Source organism: Limulus polyphemus, unplaced genomic scaffold (assembly GCF_000517525.1).
Source record: "Limulus polyphemus unplaced genomic scaffold, Limulus_polyphemus-2.1.2 Scaffold93, whole genome shotgun sequence".
Classification (NCBI taxonomy): Eukaryota; Metazoa; Arthropoda; class Merostomata; order Xiphosura; family Limulidae; genus Limulus; species Limulus polyphemus.
Genome location: NW_013665703.1, coordinates 694,107 through 716,995, shown reverse-complemented (window position 1 = coordinate 716,995; position 22,889 = coordinate 694,107). Strand labels below are relative to the sequence as shown.

The 22,889-nt window shown below is 32.9% G+C and overlaps 1 protein-coding gene across 4 annotated transcripts in view; it reads right to left on the bottom strand.

Moving 5' to 3' along the window:
• The window catches only part of LOC106468998 (alpha-2A adrenergic receptor-like), a 91,684-nt gene that overhangs the window by 15,902 nt on the left and 52,893 nt on the right, over positions 1-22,889 (bottom strand). For 3 of the 4 annotated variants that reach the window (XM_022398222.1, XM_022398217.1, XM_022398227.1), the window contains one exon: positions 20,779-21,046. The exons of the other annotated variant lie outside the window; for it this stretch is intronic. The gene's annotated coding sequence lies outside the window, so the exon portion shown is untranslated. The remainder of the gene's footprint in view (positions 1-20,778; positions 21,047-22,889) is intronic. 4 annotated transcript variants of the gene reach the window in all.

Below are 22,889 nucleotides of genomic sequence, written 5' to 3'. Positions count from 1 at the left end.
TACTGGGGAGCAGTTGATAATTAACAATACAAAAAGTAAGTTGTGAAACTCCAGATTTTACGTTTAAAAACTGTAATAACAAATATATTCTCCAATGAAATATCTAAACTTGAACATATTATTAATAAAATTATAATTATGTACTTAATTGTGTTTATATTTCCGCAGTATGAGAGTTTCGAAACGATCTGTTTTTCAGAGGTATAACAAGAACATGATACAAAATAAAGAGAATGGTAAAATCATTTGAATAACCCAAAAATAATATTTGCAGTATTTGGCAAAGAATCTGTGTACTTTGTACTATCTACAGTCATCTAATTAACATTGACCTGAACACTCTTGGCTGTTGGAATCAGGAAGAACAAATCTTCATCAAATTAAAGATTGGTAGGATTGTGTCGAGATCGCACTTTTGGTCAAACCAGGGTCCTAGAACGGTATCCCACAATCTATGTCAGAGGTCATCTTCATAACCTCTACAAAATAATAAGTTGGTAAACAACGATTTATAATCACAAATGAAGATATTACATATCTGGACAGAAAAGTGTTCTATCTTCTTCACGTATGACCTATACTATGCAGCATGTTTCTCCAAAAATAAGTCACTTCATTATGCTTATAAATTCTTGTTTGTCAACTTATTATCATATTAGCAAAATATGCTTCCATATTCACGTAACTTGTACAAAGCTATGCACCACACCTTCACATGAACATATAGCCATACCCAATGATATAACATACAGAGACTTGGTCAGACAAGTACAAGCGTTATTAAATGACCACTGTAGAATGTAATATAGTTTTATATGATGATTCAAGCAAGGTTACAACTACCTATATCCTATTTATGAGGATGCGACCAATTGCAGAATATCAGCATAGAATGTTTTAAAAATTCCCGACTATACGTGAAGATATATTTATATTCCAGTTACGGAAGAGAAAATACTGGTAGTACTTATCTGTCTTACTCTGTGGAAAGGATACATATGATTTTGGTAATATTTCAATTGAAATATACCAATTTTTGATGGATTTGACCTTGAAAATAACCATGATTTATTATCTCATAAATATTTTCCAAGGGTAATCCCACGACTCCTAATAATGTATCACGAACAATGATTTTGATATGGATCATATCTGAATTATTTGCTATCAATGGATATCTGAATTACTCAGTATATGTACATAATTAATTACGTACAAACTTGTCCCACCATTATGTAAGACATGTATGCACCAAGATACTCATATACATATCTCTATATTTGCAGCACTTCACTGTCAATCTTAGTGAACTCTTTTTGCATGCTGCAGTGATTGTATGATTTTTTAGACGTCACGCATTTAGTCAGAACCACATTAACTTGGACAGTCTAATGAAAATAAAAGTAATCATTAGAGGAACTTAACAAAAGTAGCCATCCAGCCATAATTCACAACTCACGTCATATTTTGTATTATCAACTAGAAAATATATGTAAACACATAGAGTATAAAGTACTAGAAGCACAAAGGGCAATCAAGATTATTTTACCAATGATAGTTCAGCAACTTGAATAGGCCACTGTACTTTTCGTGCTAATGCAACATCAAAGAATCAGAAAACCTCCTAGAATAGACAAACGCGGAAAATAGTTCAGGCAGAATGTAGCAAAATGATATACATTCTGCCAAGATTTACATATTCAACATCAATTTTCTACATAGTGTTAGAGTAAAGTCTATGATATGATTATTTCAGTTGACATGTAATAAAATTATGGAAGCTTCTACAACCAATAATCAGAATAATCAATCAGTTCCTCCACTGATGTATTCTCTTCTGTTTTTTTTCTCAGGCTGATAGATATGTGATGCCAGCCCTTTCTTTATATTTACTGACTTCCAGTTGTTCAACATAGTGATCTCATTATTATGAGAGTCAATCTACTTATTGATCTGTGACTCTTGGTTCAGCCAGTTATCAAGAGGCTCTTCAGTAGAAATTTAAGCTTGTTGATGGGTTCAGTATGCTTGTGCGTGTCATGCATCCACTGCAGCACATAACCCACTTCGATTGCTATCACAACTGAGATAAGATCCATTTCAGCCAGAACCAAAATGCTTCCATGTGGCTAACATTTACTCTAACCGTATCAAGTCACCAGATTCAAAATTTCAGCCTACTATTCTATTGTTGTAATATATCTTTTGAAATATAGCAAATTTACCCATTTGCTGATGCATAAGTACGTGCATAAGTTACGGAAGAATGCTGCCACTCCCCATACTTATAAGCACACTGTAGTACATCTGCATTGGGTGTAGGGTCATACATCCAATTCACTAAGAGTTGTACTTTTGGTTCAAACACCGGTAGGTACGGTAAACGACACATACTTACTCATATGATTGACCATTATGACTTACAGTAAGAATTCCTCATAGTTTTTCGCTCATGGTTGACAAACAGCAAAGATCTGTTTAACAGTCTATTTCATCTGTATAGCAAAGCCATCAGACTAGGGACGATGTTGCGAAGTGTTGATTTTCACCACACTTAACAATTCACAAAAGTATGCAACAACATATGTACACTACAATTGCTGTGCCAATAGAGTAGAGGGAACTTATGTATCATTAATGTATAAGCTTCAGTCCACTTGGTAAAATAACAATTAATGAACAGGACATGCTGATTACTTCTCTTACTTTTGGGCTGAATATCATCTATGTCCAGGATTATTTACTTTGCCAGGGATTTATTTGAGATTGCTGGATTTTCCTCTGGCTAGTACATGTAATACAGTGTATAATATACACCACCTCCCAATGTTTTATGTGAATAAAGGTTTGATGTATCTTCTGCTAAGAGCTCTGGGGACCATTAGCAGCATCACAGGTTGGCTACAATATTTCGTTGGCTCACAGTGATAGTATACTACAGTGTTCATACAAGTACCATATGCTATGTGCATCAGTTCTTTGTTTGCCAGTTATGATTGTTGTGCTTCAACCTGTTGAATAGCAACTGTCTTGCAAACTATTTTCTGAGTTTTTCAGTAACTATGTTTGAAGTTACTAATGAGGTATTTGAGGTATCCATTCAGAAATATAATCTTCACTTCTTCTATGGATCATCATTATCATCATTGATGTAATGGGTGTGATTAATACATAATATGTGGGGTAAAGGAATTTAAAAAGTGGATATAATCTCAGCAGTTAATAAAATAGTCCATTGGAATTTTTGTGCTGTTGTGGTAGTGTTGTACAATGACGTATTCTTGTAATGTTGTAATTCAATGTATACTATTCAGCCATTTTAATGACTTATAGCACATTTGAATAGTAACTTAATGGTGTTACAAATTCTACAGGTGCAAAACCCTGACATTCCTTCTTTCTTTTAGAATAATAACTGATGATGACCAAACACCATCAAAATGCCCCCCAGTGACACAGTGACACGCCTGCGGACTTACAACGCTAGAAACCGTGTTTTGATACTCGCGGTGAGTTGAGCACAGATAACACATTGTGTAGCTTTGTGTTTAACTTCAAACAAACAAACCATCAAAATGTTGTTATATCCTGTCCTTCAACATCTAGTTGATTTAAGTGATGGCTACATCCTTGGTGTTCTATGGAAGCCTGCAGAGGATAAATTTCATCTCTGTCCATGGCAAGTTTTTTTCTTACATAAGCATTCATCCAGTCCAACAAAGACATCAGAAAATGCTATGAAGAATTCAATGAGTAATTGTTCTGATTCTTAGCATAATATTCATCCAGTGATCCCAGTCACACGATTGCTTTTGGACATGGTGTATTAGAAGAAACATTAGCTACTTAGCTTGTCTGAATCATTTCCATTACTATGTTAGTGACCATTAAAACTTCCAGCTCTAAATTTAATAGCCAAATACCCATATTATCGACATTGACAGAACAATAGCATTTGAACAGCTAATAGTTCAAGAAAGTTTATTATGAATTTTGTTTAATAACAGCATTTTTTGAATTGGTTCTGTTACTGCAGCAAACAGGAACAATGTAATAGAATATACCAATTACATTCTATGGAATACTACTTTCACTCCATGGGGCACCACCACCGACTTCTTAACATATATGCATTGAACTACAATTGTCTCTAAGATTCCAGTGTCAGAGACAATTAACTTCATTCAGCAATTGACAAGGCTAGTATGAAGTCTGTCATGGGCCTCTCCACTTCCACCATCAAAGTGTTGGCTATGTATGGAATCTCTGACACACATTCTAAACTTCCATTCGGGAGCCTGTACTTCTGTGCTGTTGATCCAGCTAAGGCAACTGAGTTTGGGAAATCCATAGGGAACCATGGTGACAACATCACAACAACTATTGGTGATTGCAGTTGTGAAGTAATAGGTCAATGTCCATTTTAGTTGAAGCTTGGTACTTATTATCATCACAGCAGAGGGTTTCTACTTGGGCTCCATCATTTGGTTTAATTAATGTGACCATCTCAAACCAAATGTGGCAGAAACAATATCTGTCAGAGATTAAATGTTCTTAAGGCTCAGAAAAGATATCTCATCCAATAATCTTAGATTTTCTCATAAGTGGAAGACTTCTCACGAAGCCCACGTCTTTCATCCTTGAATTAAGCTCTGTGGATCAATCAGTTCTCCATTGGGTTCAAATATGCAATATATCTCAGCAATAATCTTGTACTGGTGACCAAGTTCTCTTTGCCCAAGTGTTCTAGAATGTCAAGTGCTAAACTATTTCAGGAAACAATATGCATTAAATGTTTGAGAAAATAGTCTAGGATATTTTTTGCTATCCCTTAAGTAAATATGTCACTGTGAAATTCTGGCACAGATAAGTATTTATTGGTAGTTGCTTTGTGTCTGTGCAACCGACCGAGACACCATCATAATTCAAAAATGACCATCTTCAGGAATGTGAAACTTTCAGTTGAGGTCGGCATCACGACAAGTTGGGACACGCATCGTTGTTGCACTCAACATCCATCTCAGCTACTTGACGTAAGCTCAGAGTAGCATCAATCCAGTTTGCTAGACAGGAATGCTCCTGATTTCCCTAAATGCTAAGTGTTTGTACATGCTCATAGTATCTTCAGTACTCTAACCAAAACTGGCTAGCTTTAAAGATAATGCTCAAAACCTCTGGCTTTTGAAATTAGGAGGAACACATATATATGAAAATGAGGCTGGTGAGATTGTGTGTTACAATTTTGATTAATCCAAGATTCTAGTGTAGTGTCCTACAATTCTAGAATACCTAAGTCAGATGTCAGCCTCATACCGTATTTCAAGATAGACAAACTCCTGGACCATCCTAGCCTATACACTTCTGCATCACGTTTTATTTTGGTCTTAATCTACAGTCACAAACAATAGGCAAGCTTGACCAAGTGAGTAAAGAGTCTTAAATAACTCTGTAATTTGTGGCCTTGGACTGAAATGATTATTAAGGCAAGTCCATGACTATCTAGACCCTGTTTATGAAGACATAACTTAACACAGCGCTTGCATGAAAATGTTTGAAAGAAAACACCCGCGAACATACATCTGCTACATCTGTTTGATAGTTTAATTGTTTGTTGTTGTTTTTTTAGAATTTTCACGTTAAGCTACACAAAGGTCAAAAGACTATCTGCGCGTAGCGATCTCTAACGTTAAGCTGATAGAGTAGAGGGAAGTTAACAGCAATCACCGTCAACTTCTAAGCTACTATTATCTGATCAAATCGTTGGATTTGACTGTCATTCTTATACCATACCCACGGCTCTAAAGTGTGGAGAGTGATTTTACGGTAACGGGCTGCGAACAATGAGCCCTCAAATTCACGCTAACCACGAGGCCACAACCGGCTTTTGAATATATGTAAATAAAGATGTATTCTTACACTATTTATGATTTGGTAATATTTGAATTTTTTTAGACTTACACACATTATCACCATCGGTTTCCATATTTTTCGAATATCATTTAGAATCAATAAGAAGTTGACATCTTACTGTTTTAAGCCTGTTTTCAATTTCAAGTGTTATCAAAGTTACTTGTATGGTCATCGTGCGTAAAACTGTAATTGTGTTTCTCGGTCTTACAACTTACAATAGCCGCATTCACTTTTACAGGGATAACAGAGGGAAAAAATGTTGTCATCTTAAATATAAAGACACACAATATATTATAGATAATAAACAATGAACATGTTTTCTTTCATTATTGTTTAAACATATGTGATTTATCTTTTATTTTTATCGATTGGTGTAAATAACTCACATTTACAAAGGCTATTTCTAAAACATTAATTAATTGTTAATGTTGATGAAACGAAAGCTAGTATGTTTTTAATTGGTTTTATATGGATTTCTGATGTCAAAAATATTTTCAGTTTTATTTTAATGTTTCCTTTCATTTACATGTCTCAAAATATAATACTAAATATGTATTGCAACACCAAATAATGTAAAACTGTATTATATGTCTCGAAACAAAGCAATTGAAAAATAACGATGTTTATTTTGGAATAAAGTAAATAAAATGCGTATTTCAATATTCGTATGAAATGCCCCAAGCAACGCCTTATAAGTAAACGCCTGTCACCTTACGCCAATGGTCAAAGCTATCAATAAGGATAATATAAGTTTACTTTATAATACATTTGAAAGAAAATTCTAAATCTGAGGAAAGAAGAGCTGAATTTGAGAATTTCAACTGAACAATTTTTAATGCAATGAATATATGATTTTATCCTCTATCTTCAAAATTAGATTTAATTTCCTACCATGTTGAAGAACTATATTCATATGAGTTACCTCAGAGTGCTATAACTTATTTATTGCAAAAAGATGTCGCATATACTTATATCAAACATCAGCCAAGTTTTGCCTTTACTCCTGAAGAAGACACGTCCACCTGTAGAAAGTTCTAAAGTTTTATCTGTTCTTTTCCAATCTGATATTTCAAATTCTCTTTTACCTGTGTATCTTTCACCATCATGAACATTAGCAAAGGTGAATATTTCAATGGTAGAAAATACACTATACCTTATATAAAACGTTAAAAAGATAATCATAAGATGTACTATTGTATATATATACCTCATACGTATCACCCATGCTTTTTGTTCACAGGGTACTTCGACAAAAAGTGTACAGAAGTATATCGGTAAACTTCTTTCTATTGGTCGAACCTTTTAGGATGAACTTTAAACACAGAGGAAATTAGTCAAAGGCAATTCAATTAGCTATGTAAAAGCCATTACATAAATTTCTTTTGTTTATTATTATCATTTTAATTTTTTATTTAAATATAAAATTTAAGTTTTTAGAGTTTAATATTATTAGCACATTGGCTGCCACATAATAAATTAACTATAAATAAAATTAAATATTCAAAAGTTTCCGAGGAGCAGTCACAGTGTCCCAAACTTATATGCCATAAGAAAAATTTGGCTTTGACCTACCGGTGTGTCAGGCGGTGCATAAATAAAAGTCAGTTGTGACTCACCAGTGGGGCATATAGCAGCCAACGTGTTAATAATATTAAACTCTAAAAACTTAAATCAAGTATTTTAGTAATATATAATTCAAGCCAACCAGTAAGCAGCACATTCTCTGTTTTTGGTATTAGTTTCCCATAATAAAACAAAAAAGGCAAATAGCTTTAGTGTATGTATAATAAGTTACATGGGCAGGAAATGATCGTTAAAATTCAGTGATCGGCTGTGCATCTTTTTGGTAACAATTGATTTTCAAATATCAATATATGTTTTAAATTTAATAAAATTGAGAGTGATCCTTATAGAAGAAATCAGGGATGAATGAATAAATTAATATATAATCATTATTAATAACACAACGCAGGCTTACTTTGTTTACCTCAAACTTAGAAAAAATTTTACTAATGAAACTAGAGATAAGTTAAGGACTCCTGTAGAATGTAATCAGTGTTATAAGTATATAAGTTTCAATTTAATATCTATAAAATAGATGCTTAACATACAACAACAACTCAAACCCTACTTATTTCTTACATATTTTCATTGGAATCACGTATGATCCTACACTATGATGAGTATTAAAAACATAATTAAGTAGTATTTTGTTTGGTAATACTGGGCATTTGTTACTATGTCATAGAAATAAACATTGTCATAGAAATCAAAAATGTTTATTGCTTCCAGTTAACTCCTCAATATATTTTCGTGTTTAGTTGTTTTCATGCTGATCTACATTATATTATAAAATACGACTTCAGAGTTGCTACTGGAGAAAATTATTACTTAAGAAAAGTTATGCTATATTTCTCTACTCGCTGATATACATAAGTGCCTACTTTCCTATGTGCATACACACATATACATATATGTATATAAATGGATAGACGGATATAACATATTAATGTTAGAGGAACGATCTATAAAACATATTTTACATCTAACAGTTACGGCACCATACCAAGAAAAGTGGCATTTCAGCTGCATTAGCCACTGTTTTACATTTTTCCGGTCAATATGTCATGTTAGAAAAGCACAAAGCTTTGAACCATCTACCACAGCAAAGAAAAAATAAAAGACTAAGATTAAGGTCCACTATATGAGTCTATGACATTAGACACGCAAGTATATATCATGTGGTTGGAATTTTTTAGAGAAAGTAATAAATTATTGCTCAAATGTATGTCTTCAACAGTCGATTTGAAGTTTCACTTTAACTTTAGAAATCTTCAAAAAAGGCATTTACTAACAACTTGAGTATGACAGACAACCACATGTCTAGGATACAGATCGTGCAACTTGAGAGAAGAAGGCAATCATAAACAATACCCGTAGGCAAAATATAAAGGACTTTAAAATCTGGCATGTGTTTTTCTTAATTACTTTTATGCATATTAAAACACACTCTTTTAAAGTTATTTAGAATGCGTTTTGTCGGTAACACAGCATTCTTACAGGTTTTTTGTTTGTTTGTTTGTTTTAACAGAAAGAAATGTGTGTTGGACACGCAAACTGATTTGTCATCATCCAGATTTGAGGATTTTAATTTGAATTCAGTATTTACATAGCATCTACTAAATATTAAAGCAAATTAACCGTTACTCATTCACCGTTTAACTTAATACAACTGCCTTTCCTTGCAAATAGATATAACATCATCGTTTGTTCTGATTAAGAAGTTAGCACACAGGGTCACACACAAAAGTTGTAATGGTTTACAAATGAGACCCAAAACTCGAACGCTTTTGAATAGTCCACTCGTTTGAAAATCATTGTTTGTTGTTAACTTACTCATATTGATTTAGTTGTGCTTTAGGGAGGGAAAGTAAGTGTTTTGAACAAAGCCCATGCTGATTCCAAAATGTATATTTATGCTGAAAGAATACGTTTAAATTATAAATAGTTTTATAAGAAGAATTCTGAATGCTTGAAAGATGAAATTTAATTAGTTTCTACATTTAATTAAAAACAGTTATGGCTTTGAGCAACTCAAATATTAAGTTTAAAACTAAATAAATTTATATATATGTACGTAAATTATGTATTCGATGAGCTATAGGTTGATATTATACTAGCATTTCACATATAACTGCTTATTTGTTATTAAGCACAAAGCTACACAATTGGCTATATGTTGTGCCCACTGCAAGCATTAAAATCCAATTTTTAATGATTTAAGCCCTCCATCTTACCGCCGAGTCACTTGGGTACCTAACATGTGAGAAACTTTAGAATCTGCCTTATTACAAAAAGCATTTGCAAATGTGGAGAATTAGAATTTAGACAGTGATTGGAATACACTATAATATATTTAAATTATATTCGTCAGCCTTACCCGTTCAGATATAAGAAATCTTGCCAAATATAATATTCAGATATTGAACACAAGGTGTGATGAGTGCAATATATTTCCTGGAGTTAACATCCAACATCCATAATAGTAAGTTATTTGTATAAACAGCATAAAAAAGAGGCAAAATGACTACAAGTTGAAATATAGCATGAAATAAGAGCAATAAAATTAAAGTACTAAAGTATTTATTCCAGTAATCAGGAAGGAGCCTTATCCGCGATCCAGTCGTTAGGCTTAACTGTCAAGTTAAGATGATTTCAAAACAACTTACTACAGCTGCATATCGACGTTAATTATGTTAGAAATTTTCCATAAATAGTTGAAAAAGCAAGTATTTTATTTTGTCAATGTTTCCAGAGAGTGCACACACACACACACACACATATATATATATAATATTTTTGTATTTATTTGTAAGACATTTTCCTTAATCGATAGTTTAATTTCTAAAATATTTTTGTATTTATTATTTTAGAAACTAAACTATCGATTAAAAAATATCTTATAAATGAATATAAAGGGAGATGGTTATTTTAGCTTATAAGCAACTAATGATAATTTTTCGAGTAATTTTATTCAGTATAACCGGGACGGAAAGATTAACTTCAAGTAGCTGTGCTTGTCTCGGCGTTCCCTTGTTATACTTGAATAAATATTCAGGAGAAAAGAAGGAGTTAGAGCTATATACGAACTCTTAAGGTAGGGTGTAAAGTTCTATTCAATATTTTATAATTTTATTTAATATCTTGTTGTAAGGATGGAGGTTGGGAGTTTAATTAGTAGACATATTAGTGTGGCTTTCTTTCAGTTAATTTCTACTTTAAGAAATTTAAGGGTAACTGCATTCCCACAACTGGCAGTAGAATCTGAGACGTTGTGGGTGTAAGCACTCAGCTTCGTAACCTTATTTGATTGATGATATTTTTTTTTTTGGCTTTTCCATGCAGGCTGACTAGATTGACATCGGCGTTTGGATATTATCTGACAGATGTGATATCCCCAACGCATTTAGGTGCTATTACCACAGACATTATCCGTTCTGACAATAAGTTGACAACTAGGACCGATAACGTTAATACAGTATTTAATTAATTATTCTTTTATAGTGTTGATTTAATCGGCTATTAAGAATTAATGTAATCAATAGTTTGTAAGCTATTTATATATATATATATATCTATGAAAATTCAACTTTATAAACTTTATCTTCGCTTTTTTTAGCAGCAAAAAATAAACATACAATGATTGATATGTTGTTTGTTTACTTGAAGTCAAACAAGTTGTTACGTTCTTGCAATATTTAGCAACGAGCAGAGATGTGTCAACTGTTTATCTTAAAGTAATTATTAGAATAGCAAAAATAATAATTTCCTCAAACTTGGTAAAAAACATGTCATGATTCTTATGTTTGTTTTCTAAGGTTTAACTAACACATTTTTATTATTATATATTTGATATTCTACCAAAGCTAGAGCACATCTCATCATCTTAATAACCATACATGTAAAGAATGTAAGAAACACAAAAGGTTCTTCTTCACAAATTTATTTAACGACACGTAAAACAACTTCTAAACTAAAAGTATCACCACAGTTTCCTATCTGTACAATGAAATACATCCGCTCTGCCAACTACATATAAATCAACAAATCACGATTTAATGTCACATTTTTGTGATAATCTGTTGCCCTATAAGGCTTTAAAGTGCATGTTTACCTTCATGTTTACATTTTCACGGTCGTGAGCAACGTTAAATAACTGCCAAATGAAATACCATTTAACATCTTAGCCTCCTAAATGATTGCATTGCTATAACTATATTAGTTCCTAAAACTTATCTTTGTGTGTTTTTGCATTTATTGACCCTAACTAGACAACCTTCACTAGTTTACAACCCAAGATGTAATGCATTAACAGACTTTGTAAAAAAAACATAAAATCAGAAGGGAGACTGTAATTATACAGAACGTTGATTGAGTGTTCTATATTAAAACGATTTTGGAGCCTCACCATGTCGCCACGTTCGATCATGCCTATCTGACGGCTGTGTATCTTGAAAATAGCCCTGCAGAGTTGTTTTCATTGCAAAAGGCTCCGTCTTAAGGCTGTCTTGTCAAAAGTACAATACTACTTCTTCTGTGCTTTCCATAATCAATCAAGTGTACGAGGACGACAGTTTCCCAGCGCATGTTTCAACAGTTTGATCGCACAGAATTCCAGAGACGCTACGTCAGTACACTTGATAGGTATGCCTTCGTATGGAAAAGTGAATACCTTTTTCATTCTTCAGTTGCCCTAGGTATGCAATTGTTAAACGGATATTTTGTCGAAGAAACTTGTGTACACGTGACTTGTGTTGCTTTTCCAGGTCGAGATCCTTCTTCATTATGTTGCGTACTGTTGCCCCTGACATGCGGACGGCTTTTACCACTAACATTTGTGTTCGTAAGTACTCGCCTGTAACAAGACTCTGCAATTTGCCTACCACGTCTGGAGTATATGATTTGTTGCAGGTATCTTTCTGGGTGGTGCTGGTGCCCCAAATTGATCCATACTTCTTTGTTTTCCAATTTCATTAAGTACAAGAGCCCCGTCATGGAAATTCTGAATTCATGATTTGAACACATGTTTATCATAGGAGTTTACGAGTATTTTGCAACGGAAACGGCTATTATATACCATTCACAAAGGCGATCACGTTTCAGCGGCATCACACTACCTTACAAAACGCCAAAGAATGTCAAAATGTAGTTCTGATACATTTCATTCCATCGCAACTACGACTATATATCAGCTGTGGTTATCACACGACTTGCTGATGTACATTTTGTATAACTACTCTAATTTAACAGACGCAAAATGAACCTGTTTTGTAACAGTTTTGAATATTTTCTGTCATAAAGTTCCCATGAGATTTATCAAATAAGAGAGAGTAATAATTCTTACTTGGATTAAACACAGAAAACAAAAACGGCAACTACCATACACACAGAGAGAGAGAAGATATAGCTTAACACTATTGTTTATGTTAAGAGTACATATAAGTAATAGTAAGTAATTTATGAGAAACGCGAGTAAATTTGTCTCTCGGTGGGAGAGGGGTAAGTCTACTGAGTTGTAACGCTAAAATCCGAGGTTCCATTCCCTGCGGTAGACACAGCAGATAGCTCAACGTGGCTTTGCTATAACTAGGGATGCGTATCTCTTCCTAGTAGTAGATGCGCTACGTATCTACATATTGATGTAGTCGATACGATACGTATCTAGATACAAATATTTTACCAATGGTTTGTTACAAAGTTTGACAGTCTTGTCTGTAGTTTATTATCTATATTATTAGCATTGTCTTATTTAAGTACTTCAAGTGCTTTTTTCAAATTCTCAGCTTTGATTAAGAGAATGGCAGCTGGCAGGTAAATAAACAAAGTTAATATATGTTTATCTATTTTGTTATTGTAAATTTGTTATGTTACTTTGCATGTAATGTTTTTGATAAAAGAAATGAAGACAACATGTAGTACTCAATACTCATTTTCCTTTATTGAATCGTTAATTTTCAGCAAAAATAGTTTATTAGAAATCCTGATTTTTTCTGTACAAAATACTTATAATGTTTACTGAAAGCTTATCAAATTTCGTGAAGGTGTATAAATCGTATTGTATTGGACGATGTATCGATATCACTGCTTCACTCGTATCGTATCGCTGTATCGACACACATTTAGCTATAACACACACACACTCGAGTAATTTTACCTGCAAAGACTTGTAATATTTCGTTATTAGTGACTATAATATATTTAATAAATAAACTTCTTTACATCACTAAATTGATTTTATCGAAGAAAACAATGTATTTGCGCCTGTAGAAACTATTATTTACATCACTTTGTGCAGATCAAAGTCAACCCGAAATATCAGATTAACAAAGTACAAAATCGTTTCTTTAATAAGAAACTAAAAATTTATATTATTTTGTTGTTGTTGTTGTTTATTGTTAAACTCAAAATTAATCAATGGGCAATCTGCCTACCGCGTTTAGCGAACCCAGATTTTTACCGTTATAAGCTTACCGCTGAGCCACCGGAGAGGAAATGTCTGTTTGCCTTATTACAGAACTACACAATAGACTATCTGCACTCTGACCACCACGGAGAATCGAACCCGAGATTTTTTAGCGTTGTAAGTCCGTAAACGTACCGCGGACCCACTACGGAACCCTCGTTTGTAATATTCTACCCATGCACCAGCAACACTACTCTTCAAAATATCGTTTTCAAAAGAAAATATAAAAACGGGTAATATATTGGATGTTTTGATTTCTTCGTCTGTAATCACAGGACATGAAGCGCGGACCTGGAGTAATTTCTTGGAATATCTTGTTAAAAAATAAAAAATGGTATGATTCAACAATTAAGGTGTATGCAGAAATTTAACCAATAATAAATGTATGTGGAAACTGTTTAAAATGCGTCTTTCATCAGGTAACAATAGAATTATAAAATACAATAGAATACAATTATTAACACCTGCTGATCAAATATAAGTTAACTATATGGGTTAGAATTGAAAAGTAGGGACGAGCGTGGCCTACTGGTTAGCATTCTCTTGGGTCCAAGGATCCATGGTTTGTGTCCCATTATCGAAAATAAAACCATGCTAAACGCCCGCGTTACAATAATGAAAGTTAAACCCCACTATACAATTAAAGTAGCCCCAAAATTGGCGGATGGTGTTTTTGACTAGCTGATTTTCCTCAGTTCAAGATTAGGGACAGCTAGCGCAGATAGCCCTTACGCAGCTTTCTGCAAGCATCATTAAAAAGTAATAAATTACTAAAGTCAACCTTCTATAACTTGTTTGTTTGTAATTAAGCACAAAGCTACACAGTTGGCTATCTGCCCACCACGGGTTTTTGCTCTATGCATTAAACGATATTTGTTGTTTTAGCTTATTTTTAAGAAATGGGATATGATAGCTATAGATAACATTTTATAGATTACTAAATACTAAATCAACAATACATACTATATGATTATTATTAGAGAACAAAGATTTGTTGAAATTTAATTATAATGACACCACTACTAATAGTTAAAATATTAAAGGAAAAGTTTACAAAAATATATAAAACTCTAGTTCGAATTAAGGGTTAACTGATCGATAATGATTCGAACAAAGGCCTGTTGCAATCACACATGAACCTGTGTAAGAGATCTGAGAGAAGCAACAATGATTTAAACAGTTTTTTCGAAACTGTTTTTATCAAAAGTTTAGCCTTGTTCTAGCATATTCTTGTTAGTTTAAATGTAATGAAATAAAATAGTATTGAATGTGTATTGTATGATAAGCAGTAGAAGGCTATAGTTAAATGTATCAAATGTCAAATGTTGATAATTAAGCCTAAGAAGTTAGTTTCAGATCTCTTACACGTTAAAAGCTTTAGACATTACAAAATCTATTCAAGATCAAGTATTTTTTTACTTTAATTGTGTCTTACATTTAAATTAAAGTGTATGTTAGTTTATTTGAATTAATAATAACTTGATAGAATCATTGATCCGTGTCATACTACCAGCACACTCTTGATAAACATAAAACAAGGCAAATAATCACAGCATTACTTCTTCCACACTGAAAAGAACATTATTAACAATAAATACTAAATGCAATTACGCATATAAAGGTATGTGTTCTTAGTCAGCATATTAAGGTTTTAATTTAAAGTGTTTTTCATAAGATTCATTTCTTCAAACACTATAATGAGGATGTGTGTGTGTATATATGTCTTCATGTATCAGGATATATATATATATGTTTAAAGTCTGTTTGTTTAGGTTTTATTTCTGCCTGTATACAGCTGTTAAATCAGCCATGTTTTCATTTCTCAGGTAGCATGTGATGCACCCCATGAAAATATGTTTAAAATATGTAATTCAAAAAAAGAAAATTGTTGTATGAGGGTATGTTTAAAATATTTCTGTAATTCAGACAAAAATAGTTATGAGTTTCGACATAACAGTCAGTATTTTAAGGAACAAAACCGTAACTTTAAGTAAATAATCCCAATAACTTCATTTAAAAACCAGTTTCAGTTCTCTAGAGCATAAAAATGTAATCGTTTTCGTAAATAAACCAACAGTCCCTAAAGAAACAGTGTACATTTTGATTTTTGTTTATACTAGACGAAACGAATTAGTAAATCTCCTTTGTGCCTTTCCATTTGCATCCATTTGTACCAAAGACTTCAAACTTAATCTGTTTTGCTTGGTACTAAGGTTTGGTGCTGTCAGATGATCAGTAAACAAAGGCTTACCAATTGTTTGACTTTTTGTCGGACCGTATTAAGATGACAAAATACCTTAGATATAACAGTTGGCTCTGAATAATAAAAATCTTCCGGTCATATTTAATTCTCTGAAACAAGGAAACTTCATCACACCAAAGGAGAAAATATTACCAAATGCTTTTATGAGCATTTGTCATTTAGAAGAAACGGTATATAATATGCAATGCTAAATGAACACACAATAAATATGCATTTTGTTGGATAAATTCTTCTTCTTAGTACAATAAAGTTACAATTGTTAATTGTGTAAATATGTCACTTTTATCTTTAATGGAGTTGAACACTATCTTTTATAGCCTAGATGACATCAGTATTCTATGCACAATACAGTTGATTAATACTCCAATAAATATTAAGCACCCTTTTTAGTGCTGCAATATTAATCAAGGAGTTTGTCATCGTTTATCTTTTTAAAAAAGAGTCTTTAATAGATCCTGAGGTGATAAAATTTATCATTTGAAATAAGTGAGTATTCATGTCAGAAGTGATATGCATGTTTTCACATATATATTCCTTAATGCTTCCCTGAATTACTTGCGATTAATTAAACAAACGAAACACGGAACGTGTAAGAGCGTTCCGTTTTTATTACCTAATGCAATAATTAAATTCTTAAAAACATTTTTTTTTCTCAGCGAGAGTAAATCTACAGAGTTTTAACGCATATATATGTATACTGAAACTTATTGTACCACCTTCGTTTATTGCATTTCCACTTCGTTAACTTGTCAGAAAGTATTGTTTTGATTCATGGTGTGTGTCTGCCATTCGAGTTTTAACATAGATTGGTTATTAATCATCAAATAAACTTATTAAACTCAGAAGTTAACTGTGAAATAAAATAATTCTATGTACTGCTTGACTAAATTACCGCGAAAATTTGTTGTTACACATTAATCGTTTCTTTAAAAACTTCAAAATCTTTATTTCGATACTTATACATACACGTTGGGCTCGAAAGTACCAAAAGTACTATATATTCATGATCAGTGGCACAACGGTATGTCTCTTGACTTACAACGCTAGAAACCGGGTTTCGATATCCGTGGTGAGCAGAGCACAGATAGCCCATTGTGTAGCTTTGTGGTTGATTTCAAAACAAGCAAGCATGATCAGTGAAACCTATTTATTTTTAGGCAGTTGGATAATGGAAAGGATAGTTAACAAGAAGGGCTTATAAAGATTTTAACCTGCATAGAATAAAGAGTAGGGTTTAAATTTTAACCTAAAATAAGTTTTATAACTTTGTAACACTGGTTGCTTTCCTCGTCATTAGAGGTTTATGATTATTATATATCTTTAACAGTGTGGATCTTTTTATTCTTTCGTTAACCTCAAAATAAAGGTTACCTAAAGAAACATATTCATGGGGTGTGCAAAATCCTGTTAAAACAAAAATACATGTACAATATATTAAGTTTATAAGGGATAATAACCCATTTTGCATGCCAGAATATGTTCATGTGTTGTTTGTTATCTTGCAGAAACATATAAATATTAATTTGGATGAGTATGATTCTCGAGGGAGGGGGGAAAGGGTTTTAGTAAGTTGATAATAAAGATAATAAAATAATCATATTTTAATTACACACATCAACATAAGTACAATAACAATAATTGATATAGTAACAGAGGTTAAAGTCTAAGCAATAGAAAGGGGGGAAATGTCTAACAAAATAGAAATAATTCCTGCAAAAATTAATATTTATATGAAGTTAATTTCATGTATAAGGCCCAAGTCTTGATTGCAAGTGTTCTATTGGCCTCTTTTCCTTTCTCTGTGTCATTTTCCCAAATTTTATCAGTGCTTTGAATCACTGTCTTGCTCAAATATGAACTCTGTCCAATAGAACTTGCTCCTGGAGAAATGACACGATAGATAAGAAAGTTTTTGTACTTTTCAACAGTCAAGGTGTCATCAGTTATATCTAGATTTTTAATAGCGTTGGCTGCAATACAGCTAACGCTAGTTATGCTCCTACAGAATGTTTTGCTGCCTATGTTGTTTGTTTGTTGACCGCGATACCATTCTTCTCTTTGTTATCGAAAAAAAATTGTTGATTGTTGCCAAACACTCTGAATTTGAATTTATCTGTCAATATCACCATTTATAAACTTTGCTTAACCATTTTTTTAGGCTGATTCCAATTTTTGACTTTTATATTTCATTATTTCTCCTCAGCAATAATTGCTTTTACTGTCTTGGATGTAACTATCTATACCAATACTTACACCTTGGTCACAGTAAAGATCTCTACTAGATTTTTAGCATTTAAGTAGCGTACTTTGTTTAACTTAATATAACTTTTGAAGAGATTGGGCTGTTTATTCCGACTGATTCTATTATCCACATTACTATTTTCACGTACCTTCTTCAGAGTGTCAATGCAAATCCTACAGAAACATAAAAGTTCGCCTTTTTCTGTTGCATGAAGTATACTTTATCAGTCACAACTTTTATTTTTACACGTCTGTCATGTGGCATTTTTGCCCTGAGAGTCATGAGTGCATTCCTGTTGGGAATAGTTTGACTGCCTGTACTTTTATGAGTATTCTGGTGTGGTGTCCCCAAGTGGCAAAGCAGTATATCTGCGTTAGAAACCGAGTTTCGATACTTGTGGTGGGCAGAGCACAGATAGCCCATTGTGTAGCTTTGCTCTTAACTACAAACAAACAAACTGGCGTGACACTTTGTTGGATGTCAGCCAATCGTAGTGTAAACTAGCAAAACGTGACTGAAGCCTGTGTAGTTCTGTTTCATACAATAAACTGTGAGAAATATTTACATTTTACATCCATTTTATTCACTGTTTCCATAGTTATTTCTAACAGTGAGTATTTAATTTATTATCACATGCACCTCATACTTGATTTTATTGTCACTGATTTAGTATAATCTTTCTATCAATCGCCGTTAATGTACTTTTATTTCAAATACAAAATACATATATTTATGTGTACCATTAATAATAAAAAATTGACGGGGAAGCATGGTAGTTTCAATATCTAAATTATGATTATTTTTTTACATTCAAAACAAGGTCGAAAGATAGGTAGTCACACATAAAGGATAGACAGCTAAAACTAGGGTACAAAATAGGATATGAGAGTAGTAAAATGTTCCTTAGAATTTTTATGTGTATGCGCAATACTCTATCAACCTAAAAATATTCAAGAGTAAATGTAAATAAGTATTACATGTCTGAAGGAAATTTTCTTATTTATTTGAATTTTGATGTGTTTTTTTTTAGTACGCGTTGCATTACTTACATATTCGTGCTTATGACAGACGATTCTTTTGGTGCTAAGAAATTAAAAACACGGTCCCAATAAAACCATTATATATTTTACTTTTACATAATCAAATACATTAACGATTTTACCTTCATAATTTTAATTATTATTATTAAAATGCTTTAATCATTTTGCCTTCATAGAGCACTAGAATATAATATATAAATTTGATGTTTAAACGTTTGTATGGATCTAGAGTCACACTGGTTGGTTCCAGCAAAGTTACAAATTCTCAGGAAACTGCGGTTATTTTTCGGACTTTATATAAGCTTTTGAATTTTGAGTAATTTTCAGCCGCTACGTAGCGGCTTATAGAAAGGCTCGAGTTTTGTGGGTTTTTTTAAGTACAAACTTTTAGCTCATAGCTCCATCATTATCATTTCTTGGTCGATTTGAGATCTAATAACAGTTTTGTACACCTGAGGTCAAACCCTTTCGGTTGATGTATTTGACCACGCCCAAGGTCTCATAGATTAATTTATCCTAAAAGAATTTCAATTTGAGGGTAGGTTGGTAGAGATCCTGATGAGTAATAAAATCGAATCGGGTATACGGGCGTCCCATGCTTGATATTGCAGACGCAAAAAATTATAGGTAACAAAAAGAAAAAAACAACAACAAAAAACGGTCTTATAGATTAAGTTACTCTAATTCTGCCTTAAAGAACTTCAAGTTCCGCAGCTATTGAGGATTCTCTCTTGCTTACAGTAGTACTGAGACTGATTACGATTTTCATTCCTTTTTATTGCATTTTTTAAGCTATTCGAAAATGCAGAATTCTAATCCGTGTGTCATCAAGTGAACGACAAATTAACAAAATAATATAATTTTATTAATTTCATAATAATATTGAGAACTGCAGATTCAATTGTGGTACTTTCAGATCATACTGATTCTACACAGAGCGACAAGACAGGTCCACTTAATGACGAGAGATTCGACAAGCTATTGACTCTGAGTTAAGCCTATTTTTTCTGCCTACCGAAGTCATGATAAATAAATGCATAGCTACAGTGAGTAATTTTTGTTTAAGACAAACACGTTGAAAATATATGCAAATTTAATCACAGTTGCCTTTACTAGAGAAATAGTATTAACTCAGTGATCTCAAGTTCCAAGATATCTCTTCTACATTGAATTTCAGTCTACTCTGCTAAGACTTTAATACAAATTATTCTGTTGGAGTCGTATTTCAGATTGAATAATTTTCATATTGGCTACTTAAAGCATTAATGTTAGACTTACCAGAGCAACTAGCATTACTCACGTAATTATTCTTTTCCCAGTGAAATACAGGAAAGGTCATTACTTCAAGAATATCACCTGACCATCAGTGGAAAAGGTACCTGCTTAGCTTCACATACCTTGAATCACTCTGAAACTATTATTCCCAATGAGAAGACAAATAGTGGGATTGACCGTCACAGTATAACGCCCTCACGGATGAAAGGGCGAGCATGTTCAGTGACGGAGATTTTAACCCGCGACCTTCAGGTTGCGAGTCCAGCATCTAACCACAAGGCCATAAAATTTCACTAGAAAAATAAACACTTTAATCAAGATCAAATACATATTAAATTTCTCAAAACAGGACATTACAGTACAAAACAAAAGTTATTTGACGTTTGGTTTTGTTAAGTACTGTGAGATGGTAGATTTATTCCTGAGCCACTGAGGATGGGTATCCTTTGACTTATAATACTCTTTGGTAACAATCAGTACTAAACCGTTTAATAGCAATAAATTTTACTTTCGTAACCATAATATAATGTAAAATGCAACTTCAAACCATTGATCATACAAGAAAACCCTTTAACATAGATATGTAACGAAAGACGGAACTTTTTGACATCACTGCAACACAATTTAAAATCATATTTACAGTGTACAATACATAATCAAATAAAAATACCCCTTGATAAGTATGATCGATTTTTAAATCATTTTACAGAACACATAATATTGTCAACTATATCCTGCAACTTAAAGAGACAAGAAGTCGAAACTGTTTGACAACCCAAAAAGTAAACCTTCATATAAATATATATGAAGGAATACGTTACATATTTACACAATCAAATACAAACAAAAGAGAATACAACACACTTCAAAAATTAAAGTACTGTTTAACGAAGACTTACAAGAATCATAACTCAAACCCTTTAACAAAAAAATGACTACAATTTAATAGTTATACCTGCAAAACAGTGATAAACATACACTTAAAGATAAACCTTTTCACAACCCTTACAACCCTTAAACAAAGATACGTAATTTTACTCATCTGTAATCGTTATAAAATAAAACAACAGAACTTAAAAGTCACCTCCAATTTTAGAAATATCTCATAGGTTTGGTTTGGTTTGAATTTTGTACAAAGCTACACGAGTACTATCTGCATAAAGAACAGTAAATAAATCGATTATAATTTGAACCTATCAAAAAAAAAAAAGAAACAAAAGCACACGATTGATTCAGAAAATCACTTGATTTGTTAGGTAAATATTGAGTCTTATTAAATTAAGTTGTTTATCACATGCGCATGGTAGAGGTTCTGTGTCAGGGTTTAGATGCTTGTGTAGCTGATTGGTTGTTTTTGAAATTCGCGCGAAGTTATAAGAGAGCTATCTGCTTTAGCCGTCCATAATTTAGCAGTGAAAGACTAGAAGGAAGGTAGCTAGTCATCATCACCCACCGCCAACTCTTGGGCTTCTCTTTTATCAAGGAATAGTGGAAGTGACCGTCACATTATAACGTCCCCAGGACTGAAAGGTGAGGATGTTTGGTGGGACGAGGTATCGAACCCGCGACCCTCAGATTGGGAGCCGAGTGTTCTAACCACCTGGCTATGTCGGACCAGTTCATGAGAGAGACAAGAAGATATTACAGCCACAATACAAACATCCAACACCGGGGCACAAATCATGAAGTGGGTCATCATGTAATGTGTCCCTGGTATTTAGGGGTACTGGCGGAAGTAAGACCCAAATTGCGCTGGGGCACACAGTCTATCTAGTTTAACCTAAACTTTGATGGCCTAACATGAATAAAAAATAAATAAAATGAGCAGATGTGGATGCTCTAGCCAACAACATCCCATATCTTTACCACCTCTCGCCATTACCTCTAAAAACCAGAGCGCATTACATAATGGCCTACCTTATGATGTTGGATGTTTGTATTGTGGCTGCGATTTTTTCTCTCTCTCTTTCATAAATTTACATTTAATTTTGTATATACGTTTAAGTTCTCTGTTCTTACAAAATATTCATTTAATGCAAAGTAAGTTTGTTTGTTTGTTTTTGAATTTCGCGCAAAGCTACACGAGGGCTATCTGCGCTAACCGTCCCTAATTTAGCAGTGTAAGACTAGAGGGAA